The following is a 15,100-nucleotide window of genomic DNA, read 5'->3' on the forward strand; positions in this document are numbered from 1 at the left end:
TGTCAATTGATTTGCAAATATTGAGCAACCTTGCAGCCCAAGAATAAATCCCACTTGGTTGTGGTGAATAATTCTTTTAATGTACCATTGGATTCGATTTGCTAGTATTTAGTTGAGAATTTTTGCATCCATGTTCATCAGGCATATTGGCTTGTAATTCTCTTTTTTCATGGGGTCTTTGTCTGGTTTTGGGATCAAAGTAATGCAGCCTCATAGAATGAGTTTGGGAGTTTTCCTTCCATTTCTATTTTTTGAAACAGTTGAGAAGAATAGGTATTAACTCTTCTCTAAATGTTTGGTAGAATTCCCCTAGGAAGCCACCTGGCCCTGTACTTTTGTTTCTTGGGAGATTTTTGATTAATGATTCAATTTCTTTGCTGGTTATCAGTCTGTTCAAGTTGCCTATTTCTTCTTGTTTCAGTTTTGGTAGTTTATATGTTTCTAGGAATTTATCTATTTTTTTCAGATTGCCCAATTTGTTGGCATATAATTTTTTTTAATATTCTCTTATTTCTGTGGTGTTGGTTGTGATCTCTCCCTTCTTATTTGTGATTTTATTTATTTGGGTCTTTTTTCTTTTTGATAAGTCCGATGAGGGGTTTATCAATTTTATTAATTATTTCAAAGAACCAACTCCTGGTTTCATTGATCTGTTCTACGGGGTTTTTATTGTTGTTGTTGTTTCTATGTCATTTATTCCTGCTCTAATCTTTATTATTTCCCTTCTTCTGCTGGCTTTAAGCTTTCTTTGTTGTTCTTTTTCTAGCTCCTTTCTAGGTGTAAGGTTAGGTTGTGTATTTGAGATTTTTCTTGCTTCTTAAAGTAGGGCTGTATTGCTATATACTTCCTTATTATGACTGGTTTTGCTGTATCCCAAATGTTTTGGACCATCATGTTTTCATTTTCATTTGTTTCCATGTATTTTTTAACTTCTTCTGTGATAACCTGGTTGGCCCATTTGTTCTTTAGTAGAATGTTCTTTAACCTCCACGGATTTGTCATCTTTCCAAATTTTTTCTTGTGGTTGACTTCAAGTTTCATAGCATTGTGGTCAGAAAATATGCATGGTATGGGTGCCTGGGTGGCTCAGATGGTTGAGCGTCTGCCTTCGGCTCGGGTCATGATCCCGGAGTCCTGGGATTGAGTCCTGCATCGGGCTCCCTGCTCCTTGGGAGCCTGCTTCTCCCTCTGCCTCTCTCTCTCTCTCATGAATAAATAGATAAAATCTTTAAAAAAAAGAAAATATGCATGGTATGATCTCAATTTTTTGTACTTGTTGCATCCTGATTTGTGACCCAGTATGTGATCTCTTCTGGAGAATGTCCTATGTGCACTTGAAGGAATTATTTTAAATTAAATTCCCCACTTGATGTGTTTAGAATCATGTAAGAAGCTGGAATTTAGAAATCTGCTTTGATGTTATGAAGATAAAATTTTCTTTTCCACTCAGAACCAATGGTAATACTGTTGCTTACTCACCATCTTTGGGTCCCAGTTTATACAGGAGTCTAAATTAAAATCCCCACCGAGGAAAGACTCTTGGGTAAGGGTAGTCATTGAAGTGGAGCTTATGGGGTTCAACAGAAACCTTTGGGGTAAAAGTCAGGTTTGGTATTCACTTAACTCATTGAGATTCAGCTTTAATTTTTTTTGACTTTGCAGAATCCTCTTTTTGCAAATTCAGAAATGTATTTAAAATGTTAAGTTTTAAAAATACTATATCCAGTTACAATGGTCATTAAGGGCATCTAGGCTGCTGTACAGCAAGAAAAGGGGATTCTTAAAATTCCTTTATTTACCATTACAATTTTTTATAAAAATGTTTTCATCCACATATAGATCAGGAACAATTTTCCTAATAACGGCATAATACACTTACATGGATATACAGTAATTAATTAATGTACTATACTTCTCATATTTTTAGGTAGTTTTTAATTGTTCTTATTAAACTTGTACTTTGACCATATACGTTTCATATATATGTAGGTATTGCTTTAGGAATAATCTATAGAAGTAAAATTCCTAGGTGAAAGTCTTACACAATTAAAATTTTTTAAAAAGATTATTTATTTATTTATTTGAGACAGAGAGAATGAGAGAGAGAGAGAGAGCACATGAGAGGGGGGAGGGTCAGAGGGAGAAGCAGATTCTGCTGAGCAGGGAGCCCAATGCGTGACTCAATCCAGGGACTCCTGGATCATGACCTGAGCCGAAGGCAGTCGCTTAACCAACTGAGCCACCCAGGCGCCCCACAATTTAAAATTTTAAGAGCTTTATTGAGGCATAATTTGTTTACAATAACTGTATAATTTGATAAACTTTGACGTGTGTATGTGTGTGTTTGTGACCACATTACAAATATTTCCTTATGCCGCTTTGTTGATCCTTCCCTCTCACCCCTGGCCAACATTCCAGTAATCTACAAATTCTATTATTTGTGGATCAGCTTCAAATGACTGATTTTTTTTTTTTTTTTTACTCATTATGGGTTGCACTTTCCTTTCTCTTTACATGCCTGTGGGTTTTTTTATTGTGATATTATGATATCAGATATGATGAATTTTACCCTGCCCCATGCTTGATATTTTTTGAATTCCTAAAAGTATTATTGAGCTTCATTCTGGGAGAAGTTAGGTTACTTTCAGTTCTTGCTTTAAAACTTTGTTAGATAAAACCAGAGTGGTGTTTAATCAAGTTTTTTTTTTTTTTTTGCTTTGCTTAATCAAGTTTTAATTTTCCCTACCATTGAGACAATACCCTATTGAGTACTCTTAACTGATTGGGGAAGAAGTCACAAAGGTCCAGTGAAGGCAATTGCCAGATAGAGAGATAAGCGCATAGAGGAGTAGGAAAGGGGGGGGAAGCAAACTAACAAAATCCAAATTCAAATTACTCTGTGACAGAAATCTCTTGCATTTCTGTACATTAATAATGAAGCAGCTGAAAGAGAAATTAAGAAAACAATCCCATTTGCGATGGCACCAAAATTAATAAAATACCTAGGAATAAATTTAACTAAAGATCAGTACTCTGAAAACTATAAAACACTGATGAAACAAATTGAAGGTGACACAAAGAAATGGAAAGGCATTCCGTGCTCATAAAGGAAACAGTCAACAAAACAAAGATGCAACCCGCAGAATCGGAGAAGATATTTGCAAATGACACTACAGACAAAGGGCTGGTATCCAAGATCTATAAAGAACTTCTCAAACTCAACACCCAAAAAACAAATAATCAGGTCAAAAAAATGGGCAGAAGACAAGAACAGACACTTCTCAAAAGAAGACATACAAATGGATAGAAGACACATGAAAAAGTGTTCATCACCATTGGCCATCAGGGAGATTCAAATCAAAACTATAATGAGATACTACCTTACACCAGTTAGAATGGCAAAAATTGACAAGGCAAGAAACAACAAATGTTGGAGAGGTTGTGGAGAAAGGGGAACCCTCTTACACTGTTGGTGGGAATGCAAGTTGGTACAGCCACTTTGGAAAACAGTGTGGAGGTGCCTCAGAAAATTAAAAATAGAGCTACCCTATGACCCAGCAATTGCACTCCTAGGTATTTACCCCAAAGACACAGATGTAGTGAAAAGAAGGGCCATGTGCACCCCAATGTTCATAGCAGCAATGTCCGCAATAGCCAAACTGTGGAAAGAGCCGAGATGCCCTTCAACAGATGAATGGATAAAGAAGATGTGGTCCGTATGTACAATGGAGTATTACTCTGCCATCAGAAAGGATGAATACCCAACTTTTGCATCAACATGGTTGGGACTGGAGGAGATTATGCTAAGGAAATAAGTCAAGCAGAGAAAGTCAATTATCATATGGTTTCACTTATTTGTGGAACATAAGGAACAACACTGAGAACATTAGGAGAAAGAAGGGAAAAATGAAGGGGAGGGAATCAGAGGGGGAGATGAACCATGTGAGACTATGGACTTCGGGAAACAAACTGAGGGTTTCAAAGGGAAGGGGGGGTGGGGGGATGGGTTAACCAGGTGATGGGTATTAACGGGTATTAAGGAGGGCATGTATTGCATGGAGCACTGGGTGTTATACGCAAACAATGAATCATGGAACACTACATCAAAAACTAATGATGTACTGTATGGTGACTAACAACATAATAAAATTAAATTAAATTAAAAAATAAAATAAAATGTTTATACTACCAAAAACAATCTACAGATTTAAAGCAATCTCTACAAAAATACCAAAAGAATTTTTCACAAAGCTAGAAAAAACAATCCTAAAATTTGTGTGAAACCACAAAAGACCCTGAATAGCTAAAGCAACCTTGAGGAAGAAAAGCAAAACTGGAGGTATCACAATTCAGACTTCAAGTTATATTACAAAGCTACAATAATTAAACCAGTATGGTACTGGCACAAAAAGAGACACACAGATCAATGGAACAGAATAGAAAAGCTGGACATAAACCCACAAATATATGGTAAATTAATCTTTCACAGGGGAGGAAATAATGAACAATGGGAAAAAGACAGTCTCTTCAATAAATGGTGTTGGGAAAATTGGACAGCTACATGCAAAAGAATGAAACTGGACCAATTTCTTATGGCATACACAAAAATAAACTAAAAATGGATTAAAGACCTACATGTGAGACCTGAAACCATAAAAATCCTTGAAGAGAGCACAGGCAGCAATTTCTTTTATCTCGGCTATAGCAACATCTTTGTAAATTTGTCTCCTGAAGCAAGGCAAACAAAAGCGAAAATAAACTATTGGGACTATATCAAAATAAAAAGCTTCTGCACAGTGAAGGAAACAATCAACAAAACTAAAAGATAGGCTATTGAATGGGAGAAGATATTTGCAAATGACATATCAGATAAGGGGCTAGTATCCAAAATATATAAAGAATTTACCAAATTCAACACCCCAAAACCAATAATCCGATTAACAATGGGCAGAAGACATGAACAGCCATTTCTCCAAAGAAGACATACAAATGGCCAACAGACACATGAAAAAATGGTCCACATCACTTGGCATCAGGGAAATACAAATCAAAACCACGATGAGATACTGCCTCACACCAGGCAGAATGGCTAAAATTAATAAGTCAGGAAACAACAAAAGTTGGCAAGGACAGGGAGAAAGGGGAACTATCTTACACTGTTAGTGGGAAAGGAAGCTGGTACAGCCACTCTGGAAAACAGTATGGCGGTTCCTCAAGAAGTTAAATATAGAGCTACCCTACAACTCAGCAATTGCACTACTAGGTATTTACTCCAAAGATACAAATGTGATGATCCGAAGGGACACCTGTACCCCAATGTTTATAGCAGCAATGTCCACAATAGCCAAACTATGGAAAGAGCCCAGATGTCCATCAACAGATGAATGGATAAAGAAAATGTGGTATATATATATACAATGAAAAACTACTCAGCCAACAGAAAGGATGAATATTTACCACTTACATCCATGTGGATGGAACGGGAGGCTATTATGCTAAGCGAAATAAGTCAATCAGAGGAAGACAATTATTATATGGTTTCACTCATAGGTAGAATATAAGAAACAGTGCAGAGGATCATAGGGGAAGGGAGGGAAAATTGATGGGAAGTAATCAGAGAGGGAGAGAAACCATGAGAGACTCTTAACTATAGAAAAGGAACTGAGGGTTGCTGGAGGGGAGGTGGGAAGGGGGATGGGATAATTGGGTGATGGACATTAAGGAGGGCACATGATGTGATGAGCACTGGGTGTTATATGAAACTGATGAATTATTGAATGCTACATCTGAAACTAATGATGTACTATATGATGGCTAATTGAGTTTAAATTAAAAAAGATAGAGTGAAATGGTGGATGACTGGTGAAGAGAGAAATTTCCATTACAGGCCACAGATGGAGAGCTGGAAAGAGCACCACTCCTATCACTGCAACAAGAAAATAGCTGGACACCCTGCAGATTAACAACTGCAACTCTTGAAACCATAAGCAGGTTATAGTGCAAATGGCTAATTTGAAATCTGGAGAGAGACAAACACCTGCATGGGTAACAAGGTTTAACTAGGATAGATACTATGAAAAGCCATCTAAACTGGTATGAAGAATAAACACAACATTTTTAATGAATTCCTAAAGGCTGAGTGTGGGCTAATGTGAGAATATGAAGCCTCTGGAGGCTGCAGAGAGGTTCACACTCTCTTGCAGGCTTTTCCTGTGAGAAATGTAAAGAAACAAAGAGTACCCTAAAAAGCCTCCCTGTGGTAGGGATAGGGGAACAGCAGTCATTGCAAAAACTCCACCTGGACGCTTCTCTGTTTCCATTATGGAGCAAAAACCTTAATCTGCACAGAGAATATCATCAAAACCTTTAGTCTGAGGGTAAAATTTCTTTGTACCTTGGGTAATGGAAAAGAGAGGGAAATGTAGAGTACTACCCATGGGAAAAGAGCAGGATTTTGTGCTAGACAGAGAAAATACATAATTACCTAGAGAGTTACAAATATAAGAATTACAGCAGCCTCTTGTGGTTGCTAAAGGTGGGAGGTTGGGAGGTGGGAGAAATGGGTGTGGGCATCAAAAGATAAAAAGAAAAAAAAAGAGGGCCACCTGGGTGGCTCAGTCTGTTAAGTATCTGACTCTTAACTTCAGCTCAGGTCTTGATCTCAGGGTTGTGAGTCTAAGTCCCACAATCAGGCCCAGCATGGAGCCTAATTAAAAAAAAAGAAATTCAATACTAACAACCTTTTTAAAAAGGGAAAAGAAAAGAATTACAGCAGAATTCCCATTAAAACCATGCAACCAAGAAGACAGTAGAGTGAAATCTTTAAAGTTCTGCAAGAAAGAAATGGCCAACTGATAACTGTCTACCCAGCAGAGATAACCTTCAAAATTAAAGAATAAATAAAGATTTTCTAGGCAAACAAAATGTGAGAGAATATATTGCCAGAAGACCTACTTTATAAAAAAGTTAAATGAGGTTTCTCAGGTACATGGAGTATTATATAAGCTAAGACTTTGGACATACAAAAAGAAATGGAGAGTATAAAAAATGAAGGAAGTTAAGTTTTGTACTACAAAAGTTCTGGACTACAACAAAGAAGAAGAAAAAACTGCTGAGCTCAAAAATTGGGGATGGCCATATAGAAAAGCACTGGAAGCATTTTACCTGTGTCACCCTATCCCCTTGAAATCTGGAGAGAGACAAGCAGCTCAGTTCCAGGAGGGATCCCCTCAGAGGATTTCATCCCATGATGAAAAGGAGAGCATGAGAACCCCAGCAAGGCTCCTTGCTGTGGATATTTGCAGCCTTTGCTACTGAGGATTCCCATAGTCTTCACCAGGGCTTATCCCAACTGATGGAGCTGCCTGGAATCCCCACCACTGCATCTTCCCCCTGGGGCTGGAGATGTTGCTGTGGTGAGACCTGCTCTCAGGGGCCCCAATCACTGTTGGCCCCACTTTCTGGGATCAGGATGCTGCAGTACCTTGTCATATATGGGACCAGAGCTGATGATTCTCTGCACCCTGTCTCCAGTCCCAGGTCATAGCTTTGTCCTACCATTACCAGGGCAGCCACTGCTTCTCTGAGTTCTACCCCTTGGGTCCCAAATAATTCTTTGACCACCATTACTTGGGCCATGCTGCCACTGCTCTGAGCCCCACCCCCAGATCACAGGTTATGGCTTTGACTTGCCATTACTGGACCCAGCCACCACTGCTCTGCAATCTGCCCCCCGGGTCCTGACATGAAGCTTTAATGGACTTTCCTAGAGGAAAATAAAGCTGAGGAAATTTTGTCACTGCTAGACATGCTTACAAAAGAATGGTAAAGGGCAATAAAAATTCTGAGACAAACAAAAATGAAAACACAGCATGCCATACCTTGTGGAAAGCAGCAAAAGCAGTTTTGAGAGGGAAATTTAAAGCACCTATATTGAGAAAAAAAGAAAGATCTCAAACAACTTAAACTTACCTGTCAAAGAAATAGAAAAGAAAGAACAAAATAAGATCAAAATAAATAAAGACTAGGAAGACAATAGGAAAGGTAAACAAAATTGAGTGTTGGTTTTTTGAAAAGATAAAATTGACAAACTTTTGCTAGACTTAAAATAAAGAACTGACACATAAATGAAAGAGGAGACATTACAACTGATATCACAGAATATAAGAACCATGAGAGACTATGTGAATAATTATATGCCAGCATATTAGATAATTTAGAAGAAATGAATAATTCCTAGAAACACACAAGTTACCAAGACTGAATTGTGAAGTAATAGAAAATCTGAAAAGACCAATAATGAGAAAAGATTGAATAAGTAATCAAAAATCTCCCAACAAATAAAATCCCAGGACCAGATAGCTTTACAGGTGAATTCTATCAAACATTTAAAGAATTAATGCAATTCTTCTCAAACTCTACTAAGAAATTGAAGAGGAAGGAACACTTCCAAATGCATTTTATGAGGGCAGCATTACCCTGATACCAAAGCTACACAAGGACACTTCAAGAAAGAAAATTACAGGTCCATATCCCTGATAAACATAGATGCAAAAATCCTCAAAAAACACTAGCAAACTGAATTCAAGAGCACACTAAAAAGATCATATGCCATGATCAAGGGGGATTCATCCCCAAAAATGGTTCAACATCTGCAAATCAATCAGTGTGATACACCATAACAACACAATGAAAAATAAAAATCTTACAATCATTTCAGTAGATGTAGAAAAAGCATTTGACAAAATATAATATTCTTTCATTATATAAAAAAACCTCTCAATAAATTTGGTATTGAAGGAATGTTCCCCAACATAACAGAGTCCATTTAACCAAGGAGGTGAAAGACCTGTAAATTGAAAACTATAAGACTTTGATGAATAAATTGAAGAAGACATGAGTAAATGGAAAGATATTCTGTGTTGTGTTCTTGGATTGGAAGAATTAATGTTGTTAAAATGTCCAAACTACACAAAGCGATCAGATGCAAAGCAATCCTTATCAAAATTCCAATGGCATTTTTCAGAAAAAGAGAAAGAACTATCCTAAAATGTCTGTGGAACCAGAAAGAGCCCTAAATAGCCAAAGCGATCTTGAGAAAGAAGAACAAAACTGGAGGCTTCACACTTCCTGATTTCAAACTGTACTACAAAGCTACAGTAATCAAAGCAGTATGATCCTGGCATTGAAACAGGGACAAAAATCAGTGGAACAGAATGGAAAGCTTAGATTAATTCCACATGTATATGGTGAACTAATATTTGGCAAAGGTAGCAAGAACAGACAACAGCAGAAAGGATTATTTCTTCAATAAATGGTCCTGGGAAGAGTAAATATCCACATGCAAAAGAATGAAGCTAGACCCCTATTTTATACCACTAACAAAAATTAATTTGAAATGGATCAAAGACTTAAATGTAAGACATGAAACCATAAAACTCATCGAAGAAAACAGGATAAAAGATCTTTGATACTGGTATTGAAAATGAACTCTTTTAAAAAAGATTTTATTTAAATTCCAGTTACTTAACATAAAGTGTAATACTAGTTTCAGGTGTACAATTTAGTGATTCAACACCTATGTAGAACTCCTGATGCTCATCACAAGTTCATTTCTGAATCACCATCACCTACTTAATCCATCCCCTCACCCACCACCCCTCTGATAACTATCAGTTTTTTCTCTATAGTTCGGAGTCTGTTCCTTAGTTAGCCTCTCTCTCTCTTTTTGCCCTATGCTCCTTTGTTTTATTTCTTAAATTCCCCATATGAGTAAAATTATATAGTGTTTGTCTTGACTTATTTCAATTAGCATAATATTCTCTACCTCCTACCACATCATTGCAAATGTCAAGATTTCATTCTTCTTAAAGACTGAGTAATATACCATTATATATATATATATATATAAAAGAATAGAATAGAATAGAATAGAAACACACACACACCACCTCTTCCTTATCCATTCATCAGTCAGTGGACACTTGGCTGTTTCCATAGTTTGGCAATAATAGATAATGCTGTTATAAACAAGAGGGTGCATGTGTCCCTTTAAATTAGTATTTTTGTATCCTTTGGGTAAATACCCAATAGTGTAATTGCTGGATCATAAGGTAGTTCTATTTTTCATTTTTGAGACCCTCCATACTGTTTTCCAGAGTGGCTGCACCAGTTGGCATTCTCACCAACATTGTAAGAGGGTTCCCCTTTCTCTACATTCTGGCCAACACCTGTTGTTTCTTTGGTTGTTGATTTTAGCCATTCTGACAGGTGTGAGGTGATATCTCATTGTACTTTCAATTTGTATTTCCCTGATGGGAAAAAAAAGAAAATGAATTTTTGAATAAGACACCAAAACCGGAGCACCTGGGTGGCTCAGTCGTTAAGCATCTGCCTTTGGCTCAGGTCATGATCCCAGGGTCCTGGGATCAAGCCCCGCATGGGCTCCCTGCTCTGTGGAAGCCTGCTTCTCCCTCTCCCCCTCACCCTGCTTGTATTCCCTCTCTTGCTGTGTTTCTCTCTGTCAGATGAATAAATAAAATCTTAAAAATAAAAAAAACACCAAAACTACAGACAGCAAAAGCTAAAATATTTATACAAGTGGGACTACATCAGACTAAAGAGCTCCTGCATAGCAAAAGAGACAATGTATAAAATGAAAAGGCAACTAAAGGGGTTGATAAGGGGTTACTATCCAAAACATATAAGGAGCTCATACGACTCTATAGCAAAAAAGGAAACAATCCAATTAAAAATGGGCTTAAAATATAGTTTGTCTGAAATAAGGATGGCTATTCCTGCTTTCTTTTGATGTCCATTAGCATGATAAATGGTTCTCCACCCCCTCACTTTCAATCTGGAGGTGTCTTTGGGTCTAAAATGTGTTTCTTATAAGCAGAATATCAATGGGTCATTTCTTTTTATCCATTCTGATACCCTACATCTTTTGATTGGAGTATTTAGTCCATTTACATTCAGAGTAATTTTTGAGGGATATTAATTTTGGCCATTGTATTACCTATAAAGTAGCTGTTCCTATAGATTGTCTCTATTCCTTTCTGGTCTTTGTTACTTTTGGTCTCTCTGCTCAAAGGGTCACCTTTAATATTTCTTGCAGGGCTGGTTTAGTGTTCACAAACTCCTTTAGTTTTTGTTTGTCTTGGAAACTCTTTATCTCTCCTATTCTGAATGACAGTCTTGCTGGTTAAAGTATTCTTAGCTGCATATTTTTCCCATTTAGCACCTTGAATATATCATGCCAGTCCTTTCTGGCTTGCCAGGTCTCTGTGGACAGGTCTGCTGCTAGCATTATGTGTCTACCCTTGTAGTTTAAGAACCTCTTGTCCAGAACTGCTTTCAGGATTTTTTCTTTATCTTTGTAATTTGCAAGTTTCACTATAATATGTAAAGGTGTTGACCTACTTTTGTTGATTTTGAGGGGAGTTCTCGTGCCTCTTGGACTAGAATGCCTGTTTCCTTCCCCAGATTAGGGAAGTTCTCAGCTATAATTTGTTCAAATAAACCTTCTGCCCCTTGTTCCCGCTCTTCTTCTTCTGGGACTCCGATTATCTGGATATTATTTCACTTTATGGAATTGCTGAGTTCCCTAAATCTATATTCATGATCTGATAGTTTTCTTTCCCTTTTCCTTTCAGCTTCCTAATTTTCCATATTATCTTCGATATCACTGATTCACTCTTCTGATTCATTCATCCTCATTTTTGTGGCCTCCACTTGGGACTGCATCTCAGTAATAGCATGTTTAATTACAGCCTGACTAGATTTTAGTTCTTTATCTCTACGGTAAGGCTTCTTTAGTGTCTTCTATGTTTTTTTCAAGATTTTAAGCTAAAGACTGTAATAAGAGATGAATAAGGACACTATACATAATAAAGGGGTCTATCCAACAAGAAGATCTAACAATTGTAAATATTTATGCCCCTAATTTGGAGACAGTCAAATATATAAATCAATGAATGACAAACTTAAAGACTCATTTATAATAATACAATAATGTTAAGAGACTTTAACACCCCACTTACAGCAATGGACAGATTATCTAAGCAGAAGGTCAACAAGGAAACAAGGGCTTTGAATGACACACTGGACCAGATGGACTTCACAGATATATTGAGAGAATTTCATCCTAAAGCAGCAAAATACACATTATTTTCAAGTGCACATGGAACATTCTCCAGAATAGATCACATACTGGGTCACAAATCAGGTTTCAACTGGTACAAAAAGACTGAGATCAAACCATGCTTATTTTCAAACCACAATGCTATGAAACTTGAAGTCAACCACAAGAAAAAATTTGGAAAGAACTCAAATACATGGAGGCTAAAGAACATCCTACTAAAGAATGAATGGGCCAACCAGGAAATTAAAAATTTAAAAAATATGTGGAAGCAAATGAAAATGAAAACACAATAGTTCAGAACCTTTGGGATGCAACAAAGGCAATCTTAAAAGGGGAATATATAGCAATACAGGCCTTTCTCAAGAAGCTAGAAAAGTCTCAAATATACAAGGTAACCTTACACCTAAAGGAGCTGGAAAAAGAACAGCAAATGAAGTCTAAATCCAGTAGGAGAAGGGAAGGCAGCTATGCTCACCACTATACCACCAACGCTGCACCCAGTAGGAGAAGGGAAATAATAAAGATTAGAGCTGAAAACAATGATATAGAAATAAAAAAAGGGGCGTCTGGGTGGCTCAGTCATTAAGTGGCTCAGGTCATGATCCCAGGGTCCTGGGATCAAGCCCTGCATTGGGCTCCCTGCTCAGCTGGGAGCCTGCTTCTTTCTCTTCCCCTCTCCCCTGCTCATGCTCTCTCTCTCTCTCTCTCTCTCTCTGTCTGTCTGAAAAGAAATAAAATCTTAAAAAAAAAAGAAATTAAAAAAAAAACAGTAGAACAGATCAGTGAAATTAGGAGCTTGTTCTTTGAAAGAATTAACAAGATTGATAAACCACTAGCCAGACTTATCAAAAAGAAAAGAGAAAGGACCCAAATAAAATCATGAATGAAAGAAGAGAGTTCCCAACCAACACTGCAGAAATACAATTATAAGAGAATATTATGAGCAATTATATGCCAACAAATTAGGCAATCTGGAAGAAATGGATGCATTCCTAGGAACATATAAACTGCCAAAACTGAAACAGGAATAAATAGAAAATCTGAACAGACCCATAACCAGCAAAAAAACTGAATCAATAATCAAAAATCTCCCAAAGAACAAGAGTCCATGGCCAGATAGCCTCCCAGGGAATTCTACCGAACATTTATTATTTTTTAAAGATTTTATTTATTTATTTGACAGAGAGAGACACAGCGAGAGAGGGAACACAGGGGGAGTGGGAGAGGGAGAAGCAGACTTCCTGCAGGGAGCCCGATGCGGCGCTGAATCCCAGCACCCTGGGATCATGACCTGAGCTGAAGGCAGACGCCCAGTGACTGAGCCACCCAGGCACTGCTCTACCAAACAATTAAAGAAGAATTATTACCTATTCTTCTGAAACTGTTTCAAAAAATAGAAATGGAAGGAAAACTTCCAAACTCGTTCTATGAGGCCAGCATAACTTGATCCCCAAACCAGACAAAAACCCCGCTAAAAGAGGAGAATTACAGACCAATATTCCTGATGAACATGGATGCAAATATTCTCATCAAGATATGAACTAATAGGATCTAACTGTACATTAAAAACTGTACATTATTCACCATGACCAAGTAGGATTTATTCCTGGGCTGCAAGGGTGGTTCAACATCCACAAATCAATCAGTATGATACACCACATTAAAAAAGAAAGGACAAGAACTATATGATCCTCTTAATAGAGGCAGGAAAAGCATTTGACAAAATATAGCATCGTTTCTTGATAAAAACTCTCTGCTGTGTAGGGATAGAGGGAACATACCTCAGTATCATAAAAGCCATGTACAAAAAACCCACAGAGAATATCATCCTCAATGGGGAAAAACTGAGAGCTTTTCCCCTACGGTCAGGCGCAGAACAAGGATGCCCACTCTCCCCACTGTTCTAGCTTCAGCAATCAGACAACAAAAAGAAATAAAAGGTATCCAAATCAGCAAAGAAGTCAAACTTTCACTCTTTGCTGTTGACCTGATACTCTATGTGGAAAACCCAAAAGACTCCACCCCAAAATTGTTAGAACTGATACAGGAATTCAGCAAAGTCGCAGGTTATAAAATCAATGCACAGAAGTCAGTTGCATTTCTATATACAAATGAGTCAGAAGACAGAGAAATCAAGGAATTGATACCATTTGCAATTGCACCAAAAGCCATAAGATATCTACAACTAAACTTAACCAAAGAGGTAAAAGATTTGTACTCAAACTATAGAACAGTTATATGAAAGAAATTGAGGAAGACACAAAGAAATGGAAAAATATCCTATGCTCATGGATTGGAAGAACAAATATTGTTAAAATGTCTGTGCTACCCAAAGCAATCTACACATTCAATGCAACCCCTATCAAAATACCATCAACATTTTTCACATAGCTGGAACAAATAATCCAAAAATTCATATGGAACCACAAAAGACCTTGAATAACCAAAGGATTGTTGAAAAGAAAACCAAAGCTGGTGGCATCACAATACCAGACATCAACCTGTATTACAAAGCTGTAATCATCAAGACAGTATGGTACTGGCACAAAAACAGACACATAGATCAATGGAACAGAATAGAGAATCCAGAAATGGACCCTCAACCCTCAACCCTATGGTCAACTAATCTTTGACAAAGCAGGAAAGAATATCCAATGGAAAAAAGTCTCTTCAACAAATGGTGTTGGGAAAATTGGACAGCCACATGCAGAAGAATGAAATGGGACCACTTTCTTACACCACACACAAAAATAAACTCAAAATGGATGAAAGAGCTAAAGTGAGACACCAATTCATCAAAATCCTAAAGGAGAACATAGCCGGCAAACTCTTTGATCTTGGCTGTAGCAGCTTCTTGATAGACACATCTCCAAATGCAAGGGAAACAAAAACAAAAATGAACCATTGGGATTTCATCAGAATAAAAAGTTTTTGGATAAAAAGCAAAGGAAACAATCA

The sequence above is a fragment of the Zalophus californianus genome, chromosome 9, assembly GCF_009762305.2.
Source record: "Zalophus californianus isolate mZalCal1 chromosome 9, mZalCal1.pri.v2, whole genome shotgun sequence".
NCBI lineage: Eukaryota > Metazoa > Chordata > Mammalia > Carnivora > Otariidae > Zalophus > Zalophus californianus.